This window comes from Emys orbicularis, chromosome 1 (genome assembly GCF_028017835.1).
Source record: "Emys orbicularis isolate rEmyOrb1 chromosome 1, rEmyOrb1.hap1, whole genome shotgun sequence".
In the NCBI taxonomy this organism is placed as follows: domain Eukaryota; kingdom Metazoa; phylum Chordata; order Testudines; family Emydidae; genus Emys; species Emys orbicularis.
The window spans coordinates 13,635,993-13,661,877 of NC_088683.1; positions in this window are offsets into that span (position 1 = coordinate 13,635,993).

Genomic DNA, 25,885 nt, shown 5'->3' on the forward strand with positions numbered 1-25,885 from the left:
GCACCTCTAGGGGGCAATACTTCCCCTCTAGCAGCACAGAGTCTGAGGGCATGTCTACACTTACCGGGGATTGACACTGCGGTGACCAATGCACCGAGGGTCAATTTAGTGGGTCTAGTGAAGACCCTCTAAATCAACTGCAGAGCGCTCTCCCGTCGACTCCAGTACTCCGCCAGAACAGGAAGCGTAAGGTGAGTCAACCGGAGAGCGTCTCCCATCGACACAGCACAGTGTAGACACTGCAGTAAGTCGACCTAAGCTACTTAACTTAGGTTGACTTACCCCCGTAATATAGACAAGGCCTGAGTGTAGCAAAACCTTTTCTTAAAAGGAGGGAAGTAACTCAGCATTAATTTGGGAAAACACCGCAACTAGGGTTCATAAACATAAACCATGAGCAAAAGACCCACCCACAAGTAAGTTGGCCAGTGTCCTTTTCCCCTCAGATTCTTAAGTCCAGCAACCAAAAGTTCCTTTAAGGTGATCGACCATTCTCTGCACCCCACTCACAGTTTCTGTCCTTGTTCAGTGCAGACACAGAGTTCAGAGGTGCAACTGCAGAGTTCACCTCCCACCTGGGTGGAGGGGGCGGGGTAAGAAGGCACCTTACTCACTCCACTGCCTGGGCACTCACTTGCCACGCCTCTCCACCAGCCACCTTACCAACTGATTGTTGCACCTATCCACTGGTCACCCTGCCAACTGATCGCCGAGGTGTCTTCAGATCCCACCACTTAACACAGCCCTCAGTGATTTCAGCTGTTAGTGGGGGAACCTCACTGCCAGTGTACGCTGGGCAGTCTCTTGCATCAGAAAGCAACAGAGGGTCCTGTGGCACCTTTAAGACTAACAGAAGTATTGGGAGCATAAGCTTTCATAGGTAAGAACCTCACTTCTTCAGATGCAAGACTTGCATCTGAAGAAGTGAGGTTCTTACCCACGAAAGCTTATGCTCCCAATACTTCTGTTAGTCTTAAAGGTGCCACAGGACCCTCTGTTGCTTTTTACAGTTTCAGACTAACACAACTACCCCTCTGATTCTTGCATCAGAGACACTGTCCCAAAGCAGCTCTAATACTTAGACCTTGGTATCAGTGATTTCAGCTCTGCAGCATGTAACAAGAGTCTCTATTGAGTCTAAATGGGCTCTTTTATTACACAATGGAGAGAGGAAGGACCAAATGATATCTGAGACAAGACAAGATAACCCCTACTGGATTTTGGAACCCATGTCCACTCCCTAGCGAGTGCTGTTCAGTTGAGGGTGAGTCCCTCCATTGGGGTATGCCAAGTACAGATCTGCTACCCTTGATTCACACAACAAGAATAACAACCCTTTATTACTCCTGCCCCAATAACAAGGAGACTGGGATCCAACACCAGCCACAAGTGATCATTTGGGCAAGCAATCCCATCATGCTGAGCACCTAGGCAGGGTGGGTGTGTCCATGCAAACAAGATCAGCTCCTGAAATCCTCTTCCACAGCACATTACTAGATGTCAGAGGAGAGCTCATTCAGACTCTGCTTACATATATATAACTTGGCTCAGCTGTGACAAAGTGTGTGTGGAGAGGGGCGGGAGCTGGAGATGTATTAGGCTGTGGATACTGCAGAGTGTGGGGATTTTCAAACTAAACTGGACTAGGAAATGTAGTATAGGGAACAATCCTGCACTGGCAAGGAGATGCATTGGGTGATCAATGGATTAGGTCATTTTCATCTCTCGCTTCTATGTGACTGTGTCACCTATAATTACACCTGCATTAATCATCACAGCAAAACATATTCTCTGATAACAGATGGTCCTGATTAACTGTAGTGTACAATTTAACATATTTTACTCCAGGCCAACAGTCACATTTGTTTCATACTTGAGTTCCTGTTCAAGCTAGTAATTTTTAATATACAGATTTTTAACAAATGAATGCACTGCTCATTACGGATGCAAAGTATGTCATATGAAATATACTGCAATCTATGTGCATGCAAACTCTTTTTAGCTATAAACACAAATATAGAATGACTATATGTATAAAGGGAGGCAGAGTTGTCCAACAGATAAGGCACAGGCCTGGGATCCCTGGGTTCTATTCCCGACTCTGCCACTGATCTGCTCTGTGATCTTGCAACAGTCACCTCACCTTTCTGTGCTTTTTTCATCTTGTCTATATAGACTGGAAGCTCTGCAGGGAAGGGACGACTGTTCTCCCATGATGCGTGTGTACAGAAAATAGCACAATGGGACCCCAATTGGTTGTGGGATCTAGGCACTACTTTAGTATAATTAATTAATAATAATACCATACATTCTTTATATCTGTATCTACACACACACACATTTCATCCAAAAATATGTTAAGAGAAAGTTAAAGTTGCACAACTCAGCACTTCAAAGTCAGGAAATACCAAAGTTAAGTGTAACTTACACCCACTCAGTGTGTTGCACTGTTCCCCATAGTGGCAGCTGGGCTACATAGAAAGGTTAATGAGGCTGCTTGGCGGTAGGCCCTTTAGGTCAGGCACTAGTAACCTGCTCTTTAACTTCCAGAAGTTGCAGGTTCAATCCACACCTTCGGTGTTATGATGTATAGGTTTGCACGTGCAAGATTTAAAGCAGTCCAAACTATGTAAAACTCTTAAGCTTTGTTGTGAAATCTCCACACATCTCTTCTAGGTTACAGTGATTAACAAATTAATCCTTATCACATCCTTGTGAGGCAGGTGATTTAGCTCCATTGTATAGGTGGGATAACTGTGGCACTCTGGGGATACGTTTCAAATAGCATTGTCAGGATCAGAACACTGAGTTCTAAGATCACAGCTGGGACTTTCAGTGAGGGAGGACTTGGAGATCAAAGTCTCATTGACAGTCAATGGGATTTGAGTGACTAACGCTATGTCTATATTAACATGTTTGTCAATATAACTTACGTCACCCAGGGGTGTGAAAAAACACCCCTTTGAGCGACATAAATTACACCGGCGGAAGTGCCAGTGTGGACGGTGCTGTCAGCGGGAGACGCTCTCCTGCGGACATAGCTAAGCTGCTCGTTAGAGGTGGTTTAATTATGTCGACGGGAGAGCTCTCTCCTGTTGGCAGGGAGCAGCTACACGAGCGCTTTTACAGCAGCACCGCTGAATCGGTACAGCTGTGCCACCATAAGGTCTCTAGTGTAGATATGGCCTAACACCTTAAAACCTCTATAGCTATTAGTTAAACTTCAAGGAAGTTTTTCCCTCAGAGAAAATAGAGGAACTGGGCATTTAAATATGGCTCCTGTCTTTGTTGAGTGACAACAGTTCTACTGAATTCCCAGGAGGCTTCTGTGTGAGAGCTCTCTGCATTCGTTCAGTGGAGAAAAACATAGATCACCACATTGATTCTACATTACACCATTTACTCGTCAGGCGGACTAGCACGTGTCCATTAGTTTTACCGGGTGTTTGGAAAAGTGGCTGCTAAAATTCAAAGCGTAATGATGTCCTGCTGATACATGGCAAGATCACACTTGTAAAAGAGCCCTTTTGTATCCCCACAGGCAACAGTCCTGCCTTCACTTCCTCCTCTTGTGCTGCTGCTGCCAGACTCCCCCTGGTTCAGCGCTCTGGTTACAGCTCTTAATTTGAATGCTTCAGTGATGATAGCCCCATTGGGAAATGGCCACAGTGGGAACAGTTGGGCGTGTCGGTGGTTTTCGACCACAAGAGCAGAGGCATGCATTTGCAATGAACGGCTTTGCAGTTGGGTTCCTGTTGTCACTGTACGACACTGAAGTCAATCAGCACCTTTACAAATCAGGTCACTTTCTTTTCATGAAAGCTTAGATTCGGGAGCCCAATTATTTACCAAATTCCAACAGAAGGGCAATTATCCAGCAATGCACATAGCCGCATAGTTGAATTATATACGGTGCTCTGACTGTCGTATATGGAGCAATAGTCGGTAAAAGTGAAGTTATAATAATTGAATTTAGGAAATGCTAAACATAGCAGAGTGAAACAGCCACTCTACCCCCTTAAATCTAGCAAGGTATTTCCATGGCACCATCGTGACTGTGGCCGCACATCTCATAATTCTTGATGCTTTTGTCTACACGATACGCGTGGGAGGTTGGAAAGTAGCAGGCCCATTGTTACAGAGGGGGCAACTAAGGCAAGGGAAAATTGAATGACTCACCCAAGGTCACTGTGGAAGTCTGTGGCAGTGCCAGAAATGGAACCCAGAGCTCCGGAATTCCAGTCAAGTGCTTAGCCCACAAGTACTCTTGATTCAGACCCCCACTCCTGCAAAGTGTTACTCACTGACTTTACCCGTATGTGTTGTGTAGTCCCATTGAAGAGATTGTTTTCTCCAGATGGGCCTGATCCAAAGCCCATTGAAGTGGAAAGACTCCCACTGACTGCAGTGGGCTTTGGATCAGTCTCATGTTCAATGCAGCTCATTGCCTGCTGCAGGCATCCTGTTGGAGCAGCAGTTCGGAGGGTGTGGTTCGGTGGCTAGTTTTATGCAAAGCACAGTGGCCAGTGCCACCGCTGCTTGACCCACATGCTGTGCCACGCTGAAGAGACCACCACGCGTGGATGCCCGCTTCCACCACCCCACAGGCTGCTCATGTTCCAAGTGGTGGTGGTGTTGGCTACTGTGCCTAGCATAAAACTGGCCACCGACCGAGTACCCCCACAACTGCTGCTCCAACAGGATACCTGCGATGTGCTATGAGCTGTGCCAAGCATGACTATGCAAGCAGATGCCCACCTCTGCCTCCCGGCTGTGGGACAAATCTCAGTATTGGGCTAATTTCATGATTTTTGCACAGTCCGTGAACTCACACTTTTCCACGGGTCCCTACTGTTGCAAAAATAGCGAACATCATCCTGGGATGTATTAGCAGGAGTGTTGTAAGCAAGACACAAGAAGTAATTCTTATGTGCTACACAATGCTGATAAGGCCTCAAGTGTAATATTGCATCCAGTTCTGGGCACCGCACTTCGGGAAAGATGTGGACAAATTGGAGAAAGTCCAGAGGAGAGCAACAAAAATGATTAAAGGTCTAGAAAACATGACCTATGAGGGGAGATTGAAAAAACTGGGTTTGTTTAGCCTGGAGAAGAGAAGACTGAGCGGGGACATGATAACAGTTTTCAAGTACGTAAAAGCTTGTTATAAAGAGGAGGAGGATAAATTGTTCTCCTTAACCACTGAGCACAGGACAAGAAGTAATGGGCTTAAATTGCAGCAAGGGAGATTTAGGTTAGACATTAAGAAAAACTTCCTAACTGTCAGGGTAGTTAAGCACTGGAACAAATTGCCGAGGGAGGTTATGGAATCTCCATCACTGGAGGTTTTTAAGAGCAGGGTAGTCAAACATCTGTCAGAGATGGTCTAGAGAACACTTAGTCCTACTTCAGTGCAGGGGGCTGGACTAGATGTCCTACCCAGGTTCCTTCCAGTCCTACATTTCTATAATTCTACGATGCTGTTCATGAGGAGATCCAGATTCAGTCACAAAGGTTTTGACTTATCTGCAAAAAGCCCAGGGTTTGGAAGTCAGGCTGAATAGCAGGAATGACCTAAAGAAAGCACCAGAATGGTGTCACTGACATTTTAAAATCTTATCACTGATTTCCTGTCTTCTGGGGGTTTAGATCAAATCCTGCTGCTACTTCCAAACGTGTATTTCCTGTGGCTGAACTTCCTGTCAGTGTTGAAATTAAAAACAAGGACTTTTTTTTAAAGACTGTTATAAATTCCATTAATGTTTCAGCAAGACGGCTGACTCCAGCAACAGCTGAAGCAATTCCCATTGGAACTGATAACGTTGCTCCATGGTTCTCACATTGGTAACCATCAGACTGTCGTGCTGAGCGGTCATGGCAGCAGATTTCTTTTGAACTGCTTTTCATTGTTGTTCTAGTTGCATTTTGACAGTCGTTGCTGCACTAATTACAGGCACAAGTGATCTGATCCTGAGCTATAATAACTTACATTTGTACAGCACTGTTATTTCTGAAGGATCCTGCAGGATTTGAAAGACAATGGCTCAGATCCAATGACCATTGCAGCCAGTGGAAAGACTCCCTCAGCAGACTTTGGACCAGGCCTTGCAAACATGCTGTAGGGAGCCAAGTTAATTCCTTGCTGAATTCAGTGGCATTACACCGGGGATGAATTTGGTCCAAAAATAGCTAGCTTGCCCAGAGCTGAAACAGAGGCACTTCTGGAGTGGAGGATGGCAGTTATTCCATATGCAGCATCTTACACAACAGTTTTAAAGAGGGAAATTGAAATTACATAAGGAAAATACGATAGGTGGAATGTAATAGGGAAATGGAAAAGGTAGGTGGAAAACAGCCGGCAAGGAATGTTAGAGACAACAGGAAGTGGTTCTTCAAACATGTCAGACAAAAAAGGAAAATCAAGGATGGTGTGGGTCCGTGGCTCAATGGACAAGGTGAGCTGGTAACAGAAGATGATAGGAAGTCAGAGCTGCTCAATGCTTACTTTGCTTCAGTTTTCTCACAAAAAAATAACATGTGACCGGACGAGTAGTGAAGTTACCATAGACAATAAAGAGGAAAGGTTACAGATCGAGATAAGTATAGAACACGTCAGAGATCTTCTGACTAATTTGAATGAATTCAAATCAGCAGGGTCTGATGCTATTCTCCTGAGGGTACTGAAGAAATTAGCTAAGGGGATCTCGGTGCCACTGGCAATAATATTTGCAAACTCCTGGATAACAGGAGAGGTCCTGGACAACTGGACAAGGGCTAACGTAGGGCCCATCTTTAAAAAGGGGGGAAAGGAGAAGCCAAAGAACTATAGACTAGTCAGCCTGACTTTGATATCTGGGAAGCTACTGAAGTAATGTATAAAACACTCAATTTGTGAATACCTGTAGGATGAAGGGGTAATCACTAGCAGCCAGAATAGATTTACCAGGAACAAATAATGACAGCATGCTTGATTTCCTTCTTTGGCAGGGTAACTTCTTTGGTGGATGGGGGAATGCGGTGGACATAATATCCCTGAACTTCAGCAAGGCTTTTGACCCAGTTCCACATGACAAAGTGTACTTAGATTTTCAGAAAGCCTTTGACAAGGTCCCTCACCAAAGGCTCTTAAGCAAAGTAAGCAGTCATGGGATAGGAGGGAAGGTCCTCTCATGGATCAGTAACTGGCTAAAAGATAGGAAACAAAGGGTAGGAATAAATGGCCCATTTTCAGAATGGAGAGAGATAAATAGTGGTGTCCCCCAGGGGTCTGTACTTGGACCAGTCCTATTCAACATATTCATAAATGATCTGGGAAAAGGGGTAAACAGTAAGGTGTCAAAATTTGCAGATGATACAAAATTACTCAAGATAGTTAAGACCAAAGCAGACTGCGAAGAGCTACAAAAGGATCTCACTAAACTGGGTAACTGGGCAACAAAATGGCAGATGAAATTCAATGTTGATAAATGTAAAGTAATGCACATTGGAAAACATAATCCCAACTATACATATAAAATGATGGGGTCTAAATTAGCTGTTATCAATCAAGAAAGAGATCTTGGCATTGTTGTGGATAGTTCTCTGAAAACATCCACTCAATGTGCAGCGGCAGTCAAAAAAACTAGCAGAATGTTGGTAATCATTAAGAAAGGGATAGATAATAAGACATAAAATATCATATTTCCTCTATATAAATCCATGGTGCACCCACATCTTGAATATTGTGTGCAGATGTGGTTTCCCCATCTCAAAAAAGATATATTGGAATTGGAAAAGGTTCAGAAAAGGGGAACAACAATGGTTAGAGATATGGAACAGCTTCCATATGAGGAGAGATTAATAAGACTGGGACTTTTCAGCTTGGAAAAGAGATGACTCAGGGGGGATATGATAGATGTCTATAAAATCATGACAGGTGTGGAGAATGTAAATAAGGAAGTGTAATTTACTCTTCATAACACAAGAATTAGGGGTCATCAAATGAAATTAATAAGCAGCAGGTTTAAAACAAAGAAAAGGAAGTATTTCTTCACACATTACACAGTCAACCTGTGGGACTCTTTGACAGAGGATGCTGTGAAAGCCAAGACTATAAGAGGGTTCAAAAAAGAATTAGATAAATTCATGGAGAATAGTCCATCAATGGCTATTAGCCAAGATGGGCAGGGATGGTGTCTCTAGCCTCTGTTTGCCAGAAGCTGGGAATGGGCAACAGGATGGATCACTTGATGATTACCTGTTCTGTTCATTCCCCTTGGAGCACCTGGCATTGGCTACTGTTGGAAGACAGGATACTGGGCTAGATGGACCTTTGGTCTGACCCAGTATGGCCGTTCTTATGTTCTTATTCTGATAAGTAAGCTGGAGAAATGCAAGCTTGGTAGAACTACAATTCAGTGGATACATAATTGGTTAAACAACTGCAAACAAAAAGTAATTATTAATGGAATGATGTCAGATTGGAGGGAGGTCTCAAGTAAGGTTCCCCAGGAATCTGTTCTGGGGCCGGTGTTGTTTTACATCTTTATTAATCATCTGGATGTAGGAACAGAGAGCATACTCCTCAAATTTCCATATGACACAAAGCTGGGGGGGTTGTCAACACTTTGGAGGACAGACCTAAAATTCAAAGGGATCTTCACAAATTGGAGAACTGTGCTATAGACAATAAAATGAAATTCAACGAAGACGAATGTAAGGTGCTACATTTAGGGAAGAAAAACCAAATGAACAAATACAGAATAGGGGATATCTGGCTTGGCAGCTGCACTGCTGAGAAGGATCTGAGAGTTGTGGTGGATCACAACCTCAACATGAGTCAGCAATGCAAAGCTGTTGGGAAAAAAGCAAATGCAATTTTTGGTTGCTTTAACAGAGCCATAGCCTGCAAATCATGGGAAGTGATAGTACCACTATACTCGGCCCTGGTTAGGCCTCAGCTGGAGTACTGTGTCCAATTTTTGTCACCAATGTATAGAAAAGATGGAGAGAAACGGGAAAGGATACAGAGGCGAGCAACAAAGATGATCAAAGGAATGGAATGCAAGCCATATAACAAAGGCTGAAGCAACTGGATATGTTTCGTTTGGAAAAGATGAGATTGAGCGGGGACGAAAGGGGGGGGAGAGGCTGCCATAAAAAAGATGGAGAAAAGTTGTTCTCTCTTGCCATAGAAGGCAGGACAAGAGGCAATGGGTTCAAACTACAGCATAGCAGATTTAGATTAAATCTCAGAAAAACTTCCTAACAGTAAGAACAATAGGACAATGGAACAGACTGCCTAAGGAGGTTGTGGGAGCTCCTTCACCTGAGGTTTTCAAAAGGAAGCTGAATAGCCATCTGTCTTGGATGGTTTAGACACAACAAATACTGCATCTTGGCATGGGGTTTGGCTTGATGACCCTTGTGGTCCCTTCTAAGTCTATGATTCTAATTAATTAGCATATTTAAATTAGGCTAGGCTCAGGTTATGGAGATCGCCCCACATACATATCCTATCACAAAGTGTCCTGGGATCTTTCAGTGACCACCAACTATAAGGTCCTTGGTTTTACATCTCATCAGAGCAGGGCACCTTTGCATCCCTTTGTACCATGCTGGCACAATGGGTTCACTACCAGTTTAGCAGGGGACAGTGTCCCCTAATGCATTATCAACACTGCTTTCTGTATCACCCTGTGTTTTTCTTGGATTGGAGGTCCCTTTTCCAAGACCTGATCCAGCAAACCTGGTTTTGCTGATGGGAGTTGAGAAGCTCAGAACCAGAAGTTGGTAAATTGGAGACAGTTCAGAGAAGAGCCACAAGAATAACTGAAGGATTCGAAAACATGCCTTATAGTGATAGACTCAAGGAGCTCAATTTATTCCACTTAATAAAGAGATCACAGTCTATAGGTACCTATAGGTACCTACTTGGGAACAAATATTTGATAATGGGCTCTTCAGTCTAGCAGACAACGTTATAACACCATTCAATGGCTGGACGCTGAAGCTAGACAAATTCAGATGGAAATGAGGCATATATTTTTGACAGTCAAGCTAATTAATCATCGGTGCAATTTACCCAGGGTCATGGTGGATTCTTCATCATTGGCAATATTTAAATCAAGAGTGGATGTTTTTCTAAAAGATTTGATCTCAGAATTCTTTTGTAGAAGTTATCTGGCCTGTGTTCTACAGGAGGTCAGCCTAGATGATCACAATGGTCCCTTCTGGCCTTAGAATATATGAATTCCCTACACTGCCATGGACTTTCTGCGTAATCTTTGGCAAGTCACTTAGTCTCTCTGTGCCTCAGTTCCCCACCAGTACATTGTGAGGATAAATACATTAAAGATTGTGAGGCACTATGGTGATGGGTACAAAAAGTACCTTAGATAGATTGTTCTTATGGTAGGCTATATCTTTAACTGGTACAAATTGGCATAGCTGCATTGTCTTCAGTTTAGTTTTGGCCCATTATATTTATTTGGCTGAGTGATCGACTGATTTTCATTTTTAATGTTTGTTTTCCTTTCACAGGGAAATTGGCTGTTTGGAGAAAGAAAGATTGATGCATCTAATATTTACAATCTGCAGACACTTCCGGACAGTCTGTTATCTAATAACACACTGATTTGTTAGAAGATGTTCCTTTTCTGTGTCCAACAAATTTAACTATATATATATTAATTATATATATATATATTATATATATATAATTAAATTTGTTGGACACATATATATATATATAAAATTAGTATTAACGAGCCTTGAGAAATAAATGCACCTGTTTGGAATTTTAATAAACCAGAGCCTTAGTTATGAGACCATCCAGTAGAAATGATCAATCTATAATTTTTGTGTCATTCGCACATATTCCTGAGAAATGGTTCCTAGCAGAGTCTGGCTCTTTTGAGTAAGAGAATTGATCAGCCTCTTTTATGATTATCTATTATCAGTTCCATATCCCTCTGTGTCTTACTGTTGTCTCGACTTATCATTTGATCTGATTCATTTTGTCTTCTTTGAACCCTTTCCTCAAATCTAGCCTTAACTGCAAGGGGGACCACATGAAAAAAAAATCCCTTTTTTATATGCACTGAAATCTTGAGGAATTAAAAAAAGACGCCTTCCTCTTTATTGCATTGCTGCTCCACTATGGGAAGATGGGCCTGATTCCTATCTATCAAGGTACTTATATATCTCTGTAATAGGGTGTGCTGTACTTTAAGACCAGCCCCCCAGGTCCAGCACTACCTTGTTCCTAGTTGTGGCAGCACCAAGGGATGCTGGGACTTGTAGTCCAGAGGGTCAACTGGGAAACAGTCTGTAGCTGCTAGGCATATTGGAAAGGGGACAGGATATACATAAAAGTTCTCTTTCTATGAGAGAGTGAGTGAGTGTTGGGAAAGGATTAAGAAACTACTTATTTTGATGCCCGATGTTCTAGTTGATTGAACATACAGCTGGGAGCCAGGAACTTGGGAGTTCTAAATAGGGTTCCGTCCTTGATTTATTGAGTGACCTTGGGGTCGTTCCTTGACTTCTCTGTGTCTTACTTTCCCCATCTATGAAATGAGGATAAGATTATCTATTGGGTATGGGCTGTTTTGATGGTACATGTGTCAATGTTTGTCCAGCCCTGTGAAAATGTGAACCACTGCAAGAGCTCTAAGTACTGCTGGTATCTTGGGAGAGCAAAGGATGGGTTCCACTTCTCTGAAACCCCCTGCAACATTCAAGGGCTACTTGAAACTCCCAGCCAAGACGCCATCTCACCTCAATGTGTCATCAGTGCCTTTGTTCCTGGTGTGCTTTCTTAATCACAGCGCTGCAGAGAGTGTCGGCATATTTCATGACAGGTGATCATGTTACAATAAAGGATTAAGATAAAAACAAAAGTCTAGTTTGAAGCGACATCCCCTTTCCCCAGGCATTTCAACTTTGTGTTCATTATCACCTCTTTAATTGGGTCATTAAAATAGAGCTGACAATCACTACATGTCATGCAAAGGTGTGTTTGATCTCCCCCCTTTTTAAAAATAAGCAGCAACATAATTAAACTTCTCATCTGTCACACCCATCCCCTGTAACCCAGGGAGCATGGATTGGTGAGGGATACTTGTATAGCCAGGGAACTGTGGTGTATTGAAAGCTCTGTTAAAATTGTGATCTAACACTTTACATTTTCAGACATTTTCCTACTCCAGTTTGAGGGCGAGGGGGCTCTGTAGCACGTGATCAGAGTCAGTCTATACAGACACAGCCTAGAAGAGTATAGTGGGGTGACTTGTGCCTCTTTGTTTCAGGGAGCAGCCTGCTTTGTCGCTCTCTGTTTTAGATTCTTGTGTGTTAGAGTTCTAGAGTCTAAGAATTAAAGTAGTGACATGTCACAACCTTTTATGTTTTTATCTAACTTCTCTGTGTGAATGCTGTGACCATAACAGTAACAGCCTAGTGCTATGTACTAGTTGGCTACCAGAGCACCTCAAACACAGATCTTATAAGCTAAAAAGGCGCAGGCCAGTAGGATGGGAGATCACAGAGGAGTGGTCATTCTCCCAGCAAGACAAGCCCCTAAACCAACATGTTTAACACATCTGTTGCTCAGGAAGTGGTTGTACTGCCTGCAACATATCACTGCCTCCTAGACAGAACCCTTCAAAGGGGAGAGAACTCATTCCACTAGTGTCCCTAGGCTTCAGGGTGGAGTGAGGAAGATTAACAGCAAGGGGAAGGCATTGCAAAGATCATCTCTGCGTGCATACTGCAGTATCCTGAGATGGATGCTATTAAAGGGCATGTAGGAAATCTATTAGGAGAGGAAATGAAATCATGTCTTCGTGTGAAAGGAATGGAGGTTTTTTTAATCACATGCAAAGAAAAATACCATCTGCCCTTTTGAAACAGAATGAAAATAAACAAAGGCAGAGTGAATCCCCACAGCTAGGGATGGGAGTGGAATTAGATGATTGAAATGGCAGAATAGGCACTACAACAAAGAAGCACCGTTTTCTGCTGCACAGAACTGGACTAAATGTCATCCCGTTTCCTGTCAATACATTTTTAATTGTGCACCATCGCTACTAGAGCCTCCCTGTAATCATATTTACAGAGATCCTCTGCTGGGCCCTCATCCTGCTCCCCTGGACAAAATTCTTATCGGTGTATGGTCAGGCCCTGGGCTCTCCAGGACAAGACTGTCTCTTGCCCAATGCAGGGAAAGAGGAGTGTGTGAGATGCCCCTTCTCTCCCCTGCACAGGTTACTCCCATCACAGGGCACAGAACATCTTCCACGGTGCTGCTACTCACCCTCCTGTGTATGGGGGGGGGGATGGGTAAAGCCTCAACTCCCATCCTCCCTGTAATCACCAACCAGCAGAGCAGAACTGGCACAGAAGAAGAAGTAATTTGCTCCAGATGAAGAGGGGGAACCATGGGCTGAATCAGGGCTTGTCTACATGGGACATTAGGGCACGCCAAGCCAGGGTGTGAATCCACAGCATACTAGCTTGCCGTGTTGTAACATCCCCTGTGGACGCTGCTCCAGGACATGAAAATCATCGCAGACTGTCCAAGGGTACTACAGAGCTTTTGATGCGCTGTCGCTGTGTCCACACGAGACGTTCCGACACGGCAAGCCAGTGCTCTAGATTCACACCCTGGCTTGTCGCGCAGCGACGTCCCATGTAGACACACACTCACAGAGCCTCACGTCAGTTTCTAGTGTGCTCCCAGGCCCATGCAGCTACGTGCTGCCCCTTAATCAGGGCAGACTGTCTTGTTACAGCCTAGCCCTAAAACTATAACTCCCTCTGTCCAGAACTGTCTACGCTTCTGCAATGCCAATAAAAGTTAATCAAGGCTTTGGAATATGTTACCGTGATCCACATCCTCTCTCCTTATGGCTTTTTTATGTGGGATAATGCATCGGTGGAGACATCGGAGAGATTTGGCAGTACGGCTGAATCCGCCTGAGCATTTAATCACATACACCCCATGACTTTATACACAGTAATAAACTCCTTTAATGTAATATATTTTGCCAGAGTGGGAGGGAAAGGAAATTGAAGTTTTTTTAGGTTATTAATTGAGCCCAGTGACTGGCTTAAAAGGCAGAGTGTATTGAACAATAAGCCTGTGATAGGTTCATGGTAGCCAGTAAATCAGGTTGATTCCCCCAGAGGCCCCCTCAAGGATTGAACTCACAACCCTGGGTTTAACAGGCCAATGCTCAAACCACTGAGCCATCCCATCCCAGCCACATCACCCTATACTAACACATGATACTCAAGGGGGAATTGCTTATATTGTTATGTAATATCAGATCAGGTGTTAAATGCTGCCAGTGCCTTTTTGTGACACCGTGGGGAGTGCAGGAGGGGGAGCAGAAAGGGAATGAATTTTAATGCAACCTCCTCTTTGCTCAAGTCATTTGAGCAAAGAGCAGCTCAAGGCCCAGTGCTGGAAACTCTTACTCACACGAGTAGTGATTCAGAGGGACTATGCGTGAGAGTAAGGATCACTCATGTGATGGCCACCCTCTTAGCTAACACACCAGGGATTGAATCTGGCACCTCCAAAGCTAAAGGCATAAGCTGCCAACACATCAAGCTGCTTGAGGAGCACCCACGAGGGACTCATCCTCTGTGGATCAGCACACAGGGGGACCTATAACACACACGCACCAGTGGGTTACACAAACAGAGAGTAACAGAGGGATTCTCAGATTGGATCAGACCAGTGGTCTATCCAGGGCCGGCTCTGGCTTTTTTGCCGCCCCAAGCAAAAAAAAAACAAAAAAAAACAAAAAAAAAACTTGCGGCGTGGCCGGAGCCAGGGTGCAGGGGGACTCCCTGCGCTGGTGCCCTGGCTAGCGCGGGAGAGAGAGGGGGGAGAGAGAGAAGGGGGCGGCCAGGGCTTCAGTGGGGCGCTGTAAGCGGCCCCAACCTCTGAGCTGCCTGCCGGGAGGGCTCCGCGCCGCGGTCAGCTGGGAGGGAAGGATGCGGGCTGCCCTGCCGGGCTTGCTGCAGGGCGCTCCCCTCCTCCGCACCGCCACCCCCAACAGGGCGGCCGGAGCGGAACCAAAAAAAAAAAAAAAGCAACCGTGCCGCCCTAGGATTGGGCCGAATGCCGCCTCGTACAATCGGCCGCCCCAAGCACGAGCTTGCTCGGCTGGTGCCTGGAGCTGGCCCTGGGTCCATCTAAACCAGTGTGCTGTCTCTGACAGTGGCCAGTCCCAGCTGCTTCAGAGGAAGGAGCAAGAAATTCTGCATGAGGCAGTGATGGGATAACCTGTCCCCAGGAAACTTTCCTCTTAGCCTCCCAATAGTTAGACGTTGGCTTGTACTTGGAGCATGAAGGTTTATGTCCCCCAGAGCTCTGGGTTTAGTTTTTAGATATTTCCTGTCAGAACTCTGGATATTACCCATATAAACCTCCATCCCTTTTAAAAAAAATCTTCCTATACTCTTGGTGTCATTGATATCTTGTGGCAGTGAGTTCCACAGGCCAACTGTGTGCTGTGTGGGAAAGTATTTCCTTATATCAGTTTCACCAGTAAGGGTTTGCAGAGTTAGGTCATCGCTACAGATCCTGCTGTAAGAACTGGCCTCTGATTGATCCATAGCCTAACATCTATTACAGCCCTTCTGTGGGAGAATCACTTATTTCTTTAGCTGCCATGAGAATGGTGACTCAAAGTAGCAAGAGGGATTTTCTGTGTTCAGGGGATTTAATGCCAAGATGCACTTTAAAGGTAGAGGGATAGCTGGCTAGTATGAGGTAGCAAGTTGGTGAAATCAAGCCAGAAGTTTTGTCTAGACAGCCCCTCGGTGCAGATTACAGGGGTGCGAGTTGCCACGCGCACTGAAGTGTTGCACCATTTTAGATATTGCTCGTGCAAACTAAAAGGTTCCTAATTCACATTAAAGTAGTCCCATTTCAAACAGGACTATGTTGACACAAACTAGGTACCTTTTAGTTCATGCTAGCAGTCTCCATGGGGCAGCTACAGCGCAACATTTTAGGACACGCTGCAATTCACCCCCCATAGTCATCATTGCGGGGCCATGTCGACAAGCCCAGAATAGACAGGAGAGGATCTAGAATATACTGAAATACATGGGTTGGGGAGGGGAATCCTGGCAATGGCAAAGCTCGCTTTGAGTTCAACGGAGCCAGAATCCCACTCAGGCCCCGTAGCCGCCTTCCTCCTCAAAGTCTGATGAAGTAGATGTTATTTTACATTGGTACAGCAATGTAGTCTCTGATGGCCAGGATAGCTCAGTAGTTTGAGCATTGGCCTGCTAAACCCAGGGTGGTGAGTTCAATCCTTGAGGGGGCCATTTAGGGATCTGGGGCAAAAATCTATCTGGGGATTATCCTGCTTTGAGCAGGGAGTGGACTAGATGACCTCCTGAGGTCCCTTCCAACCCTGATATTCTATGAGTCCCATGAATAGGGCCATGCACGCTTTACAGCAGGAGCAGTCCCCAGTGAGGTACTACCTAACAGGAGTAAAAGATTCCTGTCATAAACATTCACAGAGACTTGTGATTGGAAGAATAATGCTTGGCTCTTTAATAGCACCCTTAACTCCAGGATCTCAATCCCCTTTATAGACATTAGCCTCTCACCAACTCTGTGAGTTAGGGAAGGGTTTTATTCCTACTTTATCAACTGGGGGGGCCTGTGTCAGAGTCAACAAAAAGTGAGGAGAGGGACTATTTTGCATGGTCCAAAGAGACATAATAGGATGGAATTAGGAAAAGGAACTTCCTGACAGTGAGATGTCAGACTATGGAATAATCTCCCAGAGGAAATGGTAGAAGCTCCATAGCTTGAAACGTTTAGGACTGGGCTGGATAAAGTGAGAAATAACAGTGAGCCCTGCATAGGCCCTCCAGATGAATAGATGAAATGGTTGCGAGCTGGTAAGCTTTTTATTACAGAAAACTACACACACAGCTTGAGTCCCGGCTTTGTCTGTCTTGTTTACCAGGGACCACACCTGCCTGGAAAACTATACAGCACACACAGACATCTAGTGACTGAATGATATAACTGAAAATAAAACATACTATTATAGGCCCTTTCCCAAACTGCTCTAAACAAAGTCTACATGCTGCATAGAGTCAAATGCACCCTTTTCCTGGGGTATGGCTTTATTGAGAAGCAAATTAAGAACACTGCAAAATGTTCAGCTCAGGCCTTTTCCCTAGGCTGGCTACTTCTAGGGTTCCTCACTCATGACTGCTCAGCCCACTCAGTAGATCTTCTCTCCCCATAGTGTCACTCCCACCTCCCTTATATCTGGGTGGGGTCATGAGTCATCTGCCCCACTGAGGCAGCAGAGCCCAGTTAACCCTTTCCTAGCAGGATCAAAACCTGCTAACTGGACAAGTGCTTTAGGGAAACAATGCCAGTCTGATAAAATGGTGCAATAGGTCTTTTGCATCACCATTTACTGTACTTTGATTCTAGAATATAAAAACGCTGTTGACTGTAGGCTTCTTGTAGCCCTACATCACAGAAATGATAAATATACAGAGGTCTGGTATTTGTGATGAATGAATGACCAGATAGATAAAGGGCAATAAGGGTATGAACTGAAGTGTTTCACCCACAGATAATGTCTCTATTAGAAACAAAATGACACTATTCGCAGCATTGTCATTAATTTAGGACAACAGTGAGTGATTGAACTGTGCAATATGGTAAGTTAATGACTTGTAAGTGAAAGGAAATTGCTTAGAGTACTATGAATTGACCCAAAGCTTGAATTGGCTAGTTATGACACATATTATAATGTAAAATAGGGAAGATGAGCTGTCAAGACTGAAATGACTCAAGCTACATTTACTCTTCTTTTGTGTATGTAACAAACACTAGCGACTGGAGAATGCATCACAAGGAATAATAAAGACATGTAAAATACTGACAATAAAATAAAATACTACAATGAAGTGGCTAATGTGTATGGGTACCATTGCCATCTACTGGATAGAAGCAGAACTATTACACTTTCTGTCATGGGATCTGTTAAAGGGGATTTTCCTTTAACTCAACATGTAAGTGCCTATAGTTTTGGAGCCAGAAGACCTGAGTTCTAGCCCTGAGTGGCCATGGTGACAACCAGGAAGACCGAGATGTAAAGGGCTTTTATTTTAGGTTATCCGCTAGCACAGGGTGAACTTCCTTATTAAACCATTCAAACCAGAGCTGAGTGAAATTTGGAATTTCCATCCCATGGGAAATTCTGACGTTTCAACATTTGCTTTTGTCCCAAATCAGGGCAAAAAGTTGAAACCGTCTGTAGAACTGAAAGTCTGAAAAAAATGGATTCAGAAATGCCAGTACGATGGGCCTTTTCCAGGTTCAGCTGACATTCCCAACACGGAAATGGTTCCGTTTGGTTTGGTGAAATGATCCGAAACACTTTTCTCATCGAAAATGTTGATTTTGCAGCAAATGTATTTTTCCGTCGGAAAATCATTCTCAGCCAGCTCTAGTTAAAACCAATGAGCACCTCCTCAGAATTGCTGATCGCCCTTAATGCACATGGACTTGCAGACCAGTACCCTACATGTCGTGAGAAAACTGTACAGTGGGGAGAAAATTCTCACCCAACATCCCTCCTATAAAAGTATCATGAGACACTTCTCAGTTGAGTGCAACCTGTGCAATAACAACTTACAGTTACAGGGTGTCTTTCACCCTGAAGAACTCCCAGACGCTTCATAGGCCGTCCATGCAGAGATCACTCAGCAGTTATGGGGTGGAATGCAACAGACAATCTGCCTCTCAGTGACAAAGCTCACCAGGTTTGTTTGGGGATAGATTCTCCAAAAGAAAGAACGGAGGGGATTTTTATTTGCAAATACAACTACAGGAGAGGTTATAAATCAGAGGCAATATGGTGTTGTGGAGAGAGCACTAGTGTAGGCATCAGGAGACCCCCGTTCAACTCCTAGCTGTGTTGTGTGGCTTCATGCAAAGTTACTTAACTTTTATCTTTTTGTCTTTTAGATTATAAAAACTTCAAGGCAGGGACTGTGTTTGTACTGCGCCTGTACAATGGGCCAGCAACCTCAATAGGGGTGCTGTGTGACATCATTAAAGTAGGGCTAAAAATAAGTCAAGTATGGTGGGGAAATAATGGAAGAGAGAGAGTGAGAGATTTAGGGAGTGACGTTTATTACAGAGAGGGCCCAGGGCTAGGTAGACACAATAAACTTTGAGATGGGAGACAAGGTGATTAGCGAATAGGATTTAAATGATCTGGGTTCTAATTCTACCACTGGCCCCTAGGTAGCCATAGGCAAATCAAATAGCCTCTTTGTGCCTCAGTTTCCCCCTATAAATATGGAGATAAACTTCTTGGACAAATTCATGGCCCCATGTGTTCATTATGCCATAGCAGGAACAGAACTAAGTGTCTCCAGTATGGGCCCCTACCACTTCAGCTGCAGGAGAATCACTATGAGCAATATGGGGCACATGACCTACAGATGAGCAGTTCTGGTTTTGTCCAGCAGATGGCAGTGGACCATATACCCACTCACCCAGCTCATGATATCATTTGCCTACCTCAGGGGTCGGCAACCTTCAGCACGCAGCCCATCAGGGTAATCCGCTGGTGGGCTGCGAGATATTTTGTTTACGTTGACCGTCTGCAGGCACGGATCCCCGCCGCTCCCAGTGGCCGCGGTTCGCAATTCCCGGCCAATGGGAGCTGTGGGAGACAGCGCGGGCCTGGAGTCTATCACTATAGGACATGTTTTCGAGTTTTTTAATCATTCTCATGGTTCTTCTCTGAACCCTCTGCAATTTATCAGTTTTCTATTTTAAAAAAGTTAAAGAGTCAAGTAGTCAGTTAAGCAGACAGGCAGGGCTTCTACTCCAGAAGGGGAAGGCAATATGGGAGAAAATTTATATCAAGGAGAGGGATTGGCATAGGATAAACTAGCCCTTTGGGGAGTTCAAATCCCAGCGCCGACCTGTGACTGGGTTATGCACCTGCTCATGGGATGAAGGAAGCAGCTGACTGAAAGCTGGGCATGCTGGGAAATATAAGAGGCAGGCTTTTCTTGGGAGAGAAGAGAGCCAGGAGCAGGGATACAGTGTGTGGGCCCTGGGAGCAGCAGCGCCTAGCTGAGGAAGGCGCCTGGGGAGGGCTGTGTGGAAGTACTCAGGAAAGGGCCATCAGGGCAGCCTAGAGATATGCTAGAAGGACCCTGGGGAAGGGTTTGGGTGATGGAGGGCCAGAGGAGCGGGCCTGGCTAACAACGAGCACTGGAGGAAGTGGCCCTGGCAAGCAATAGGGCAGGGCAGTTGAACTTCCAAGAATAAATTTTTTGGTTCACTGACAGTTCTGAGAAATAAAAAACAACAACAAATAAATCATTTTGGGTACACCCGAAATGAGGTTTTTTGTATCTTTTTAGTGAACTGAAAAATAAAAAAAAAAGTATTCATTTTGGGGGAATGAAAAATTTTGATTTTGAGGGGGTATTTTTTTTTTAATAAAACGGCAAGAAATTTCGAAAAGAAGAGTCATTTGGCATCAAAATTGACATAACAAAATGCTTTGGCCTTTTTGAAAAATGGCTTCGCTTTGTTTCCTGCCGTGACCCATTCAGCCCAAGCGACACCAATTCGCGAAACATTTCGACATCACCCGAAATGCATTTAAAAAAAAAAAAAAAAGTTGTGGCTGAAAATATTGTTCCAGTTTTACATGGCAGTGTAGGGCAGAATGCTTCTCACAGGCTGGGGTCCCAGGGCAGGTCACCGTAGTAGAAGGCAGACATGGGGACCTCTACTGTGCCATCTGGAGCAGTGGCTTGGAAACTCCTGCACTACAGAGGAAAGTCTCAGGAGGGCTGATGAAAGACTACATCTATTTGTGTAGACACTTTTGCATTGCTATTAAAAGTGAGGACTCTTGTTTGGCCAGAGGGCCGCATAATCCCCGGACTCCAAATCACCCTACCTGCCTGGGAAAGACTCTCTCCAATGGGGAAACCGAGGCACGGGGGTGCATCCAACCATCGAACAGGTAAGGCAAACCCTCACAGGAACTATATACAAGGGAGCGGCGAACAGCAGAGGCTAACAGAGGGAGTTTGCCTGGGAGCTGTCCGAGAGGAGGTACGCTAAGTGCTGCATTAGGGGGGCTGTGTTGGTGAGTATCTGAGTGTCTGTTGCTGGGACAGTTTGTCAGTTTGACCGTGTGCTTGATTGCTTGCTTGTTTGTTTGAAAAGTGTGAATTGGGAGTGCTTTGTTCCAGGTGGGCCTTGAGTGGGCCTGACTGGTATATAAGGGTAGTCAGCAGCGAACCAGCTGAGCGGCGAACAGCAGAGGCTAACAGAGGGAGTTTGCCTGGGGAGAGCGCACTGAGGCTTTCATCTGCAGGTTTCTCTGAGTAGTTTTTGCAACAGCTGAGGAAGCTCTTAAGAGGAAGGTGATATGGAAGGTGAGCGATCAGCTGTTGTAACCTGCACAGGTTGTGCCATGTTTGTCTTTCTTCCACAGGACAGAAGCGACTTTGTCTGTACAAAGTGCAAGCTGGTCTCCATATTGGAAGAGAAGGTTCGAGGTCTGGAGAAACGAGTATCGACTCTGCGTTGCATAAGGGAAAATGAAGATTTCCTGGACAGACGTCAGGAGATGCTTCTACGGCCACAATGTTCTGAAGATTCAGAGCAGGCGCAGCAGGGACAGACGGATGATGAAGAAGTTTGGCAGCATGTGACCTCCAGAAGGAGAAAGAGGAGCGTCCATGTACCAGCAATGGAGATACAGGTGAGCAATTGTTTCCATGTTCTCTCTGCAGGTACTAATGCGGAGAGTGGAGTAGATGACCCATCTGAGGGAAGGGAGCAGAAGGAGACTCCACCGATTGGAAGGCAAAAGATGCACTGTCCTAGGGATGGGGGTTCCACGACCACCACTCCCAAGAGGAGGAGGAGGGTGGTGGTAGTCGGGGACTCCCTCCTCAGGGGGACTGAGTCATCTATCTGCCGCCCCAACCGGGAAAACCGAGAGGTCTGCTGCTTGCCAGGAGCTAGGATACACGATGTGACGGAGAGACTGCCGAGACTCATCAAGCCCTCGGATCGCTATCCCTTCCTGCTTCTCCACGTGGGCACCAATGATACTGCCAAGAATGACCTTGAGCGGATCACTGCATACTACGTGGCTCTGGGAAGAAGGATAAAGGAGTTTGAGGCGCAAGTGGTGTTCTCGTCCATCCTCCCTGTGCAAGGAAAAGGCCTGGGTAGAGACCGTCGAATCGTGGAAGTCAACGAATGGCTACGCAGGTGGTGTCGGAGAGTAGGCTTTGGATTCTTCGACCATGGGATGGTGTTCCAAGAAGGAGGAGTGCTGGGCAGGGACGGGCTCCACCTAACGAAGAGAGGGAAGAGCATCTTCGCCAGCAGGCTGGCTAACCTAGTGAGGAGGGCTTTAAACTAGGTTCACCGGGGAAAGGAGACCAAAGCCCTGAGGTAAGTGGGGAAATGGGATCCTGGGAGGAAGCACAAGCAGGAGAGCGCAAGAGGGGAGGACTCCTGTCTCATACTGAGAAAGAGAGACGATCGATGAGTTATCTTAAGTACCTATACACAAATGCAAGAAGCCTGGGAAACAAGCAGGGAGAACTGGAAGTCCTGGCACAGTCAGGGAACTATGATGTGATTGGAATAACAGAGACTTGGTGGGATAACTCACATGACTGGAGTACTATCATGGATGGATATAAACTGTTCAGGAAGGACAGGCAGGGCAGAAAAGGTGGGGGAGTTGCGTTGTATGTAAGAGAGGAGTATGACTGCTCAGAGCTCCGGTATGAAACTGCAGAAAAACCTGAGTGTCTCTGGATAAAGTTGAGAAGTGTGAGCAACAAGGGTGATGTCGTGGTCGGAGTCTGCTATAGACCACCAGACCAGGGGGATGAGGTGGGCGAGGCTTTCTTCTGGCAACTAGCAGAAGTTGCTAGATCGCAGGCCCTGGTTCTCATGGGAGACTTTAATCACCCTGATATCTGCTGGGAGAGCAATACAGCGGTGCACAGACAATCCAGGAAGTTTTTGGAAAGTGTAGGGGACAATTTCCTGGTGCAAGTGCTGGAGGAACCAACTAGGGGCAGAGCTTTTCTTGACCTGCTGCTCACAAACAGGGAAGAATTAGTAGGGGAAGCAAAAGTGGATGGGAACCTGGGAGGCAGTGACCATGAGATGGTCGAGTTCAGGATCCTGACACAAGGAAGAAAGGAAAGCAGCAGAATACAGACCCTGGACTTCAGAAAAGCAGACTTTGACTCCCTCAGGGAACAGATGGGCAGGATCCCCTGGGAGAATAACATGAAGGGCAAAGGGGTCCAGGAGAGCTGGCTGTATTTTAAAGAATCCTTATTGCGGTTGCAGGAACAAACCATCCCGATGTGTAGAAAGAATAGTAAATATGGCAGGCGACCAGCTTGGCTAAACAGTGAAATCCTTGCTGATCTTAAACGCAAAAAAGAAGCTTACAAGAAGTGGAAGATTGGACAAATGACCAGGGAGGAGTATAAAAATATTGCTCAGGCATGCAGGAGTGAAATCAGGAAGGCCAAATCACACTTGGAGTTGCAGCTAGCAAGAGATGTTAAGAGTAACAAGAAGGGTTTCTTCAGGTATGTTAGCAACAAGAAGAAAGTCAAGGAAAGTGTGGGCCCCTTACTGAATGAGGGAGGCAACCTAGTGACCGAGGATGTGGAAAAAGCTAATGTACTCAATGATTTTTTTGCCTCTGTCTTCACAAACAAGGTCAGCTCCCAGACTGCTGCACTGGGCAGCACAATATGGGGAGAAGGTGACCAGCCCTCTGTGGAGAAAGAAGTGGTTCGGGACTATTTAGAAAAACTGGACGTGCACAAGTCCATGGGGCCGGATGCGCTGCATCCGAGGGTGCTAAAGGAGTTGGCGGATGAGATTGCAGAGCCATTAGCCATTATTTTTGAAAACTCATGGCGATCGGGGGAGGTCCCGGATGACTGGGAAAAGGCTAATGTAGTGCCCATCTTTAAAAAAGGGAAGAAGGAGGATCCGGGGAACTACAGGCCAGTCAGCCTCACCTCAGTCCCTGGAAAAATCATGGAGCAGGTCCTCAAGGAATCAATTATGAAACACTTAGAGGAGAGGAAAGTGATCAGGAACAGTCAGCATGGATTCACCAAGGGGAAGTCGTGCCTGACTAACCTAATTGCCTTCTATGATGAGATAACTGGCTCTGTGGATGAGGGGAAAGCAGTGGATGTGTTATTCCTTGACTTTAGCAAAGCTTTTGATATGGTCTCCCACAGTATTCTTGCTGCCAAGTTAAAGAAGTATGGGCTGGATGAATGGACTGTAAGGTGGATAGAAAGCTGGCTAGATCGTCGGGCTCAACGGATAGTGATCAATGGCTCCATGTCTAGTTGGCAGCCAGTTTCAAGCGGAGTGCCCCAAGGGTCGGTCCTGGGGCCGGTTTTGTTTAATATCTTTATTAATGATCTGGAGGATGGTGTGGACTGCACTCTCAGCAAGTTTGCCGATGACACTAAACTAGGAGGCGTGGTAGATACACTAGAGGGTAGGGATCGGATACAGAGGGACCTAGACAAATTAGAGGATTGGGCCAAAAGAAACCTGATGAGGTTCAACAAGGACAAGTGCAGAGTCCTGCACTTAGGACGGAAGAATCCCATGCACAGCTACAGACTAGGGACCGAATGGCTAGGTAGCAGTTCTGCAGAAAAGGACCTAGGGGTCACAGTAGACGAGAAGCTGGATATGAGTCAACAGTGTGCTCTTGTTGCCAAGAAGGCTAACGGCATTTTGGGCTGTATAAGTAGGGGCATTGCCAGCAGATCGAGGGACGTGATCGTTCCCCTTTATTCGACATTGGTGAGGCCTCATCTGGAGTACTGTGTCCAGTTTTGGGCCCCACACTACAAGAAGGATGTGGAAAAATTGGAAAGAGTCCAGCGGAGGGCAACAAAAATGATTAGGGGTCTGGAGCGCATGACTTATGAGGAGAGGCTGAGGGAACTGGGATTGTTTAGTCTCCAGAAGAGAAGAATGAGGGGGGGATTTGATAGCAGCCTTCAACTACCTGAAGGGGGGTTCCAAAGAGGATGGAACTCGGCTGTTTTCAATGGTGGCAGATGACAGAACAAGGAGCAATGGTCTCAAGTTGCAGTGGGGGAGGTCTAGGTTGGATATTAGGAAACACTATTTCACTAGGAGGGTGGTGAAGCACTGGAATGCATTACCTAGGGAGGTGGTGGAGTCTCCTTCCTTGGAGGTTTTTAAGGCCCGGCTTGACAAAGCCCTGGCTGGGATGATTTAGTTGGGAATTGGTCCTGCTTTGAGCAGGGGGTTGGACTAGATGACCTCCTGAGGTCCCTTCCAACCCTGATATTCTATGATTCTATGACTCAACATGGGTAATTATTCAGAGAAACTAAGGACTGCATTGTCTCCAGGAGTGCCTGCATGGATGATTCAGTGCAGAGAGCAAAGCGTGGGGGAAATAGAACAGGCCTTATCTTTCACTGCCTGGTCATTTGTGGAGTGGGCTGTACTTTTAAGACCACTTTCCACAAGTATGAATGACTATATAACAAGCCAAGCAGTGGGAAATCAAGCTCAGAGAGTTCTGTAGGAACAGCAAGGCTATAGGAACTGAAATGAAGAAAGATACAGGCCTGATAGGGATTTTATTTAAGGGGATTGAGTCATTTATGTAGCTCAGGGGAATAAACCACCATGAACAAAACAGTAACACGTGGAATTAGTAAAAAGGGACAGAGTATCGTGTGTCTGTGCGTCTGTAGGTACACATACAGTGAGATTCAACAATTAAATCATAAAGGG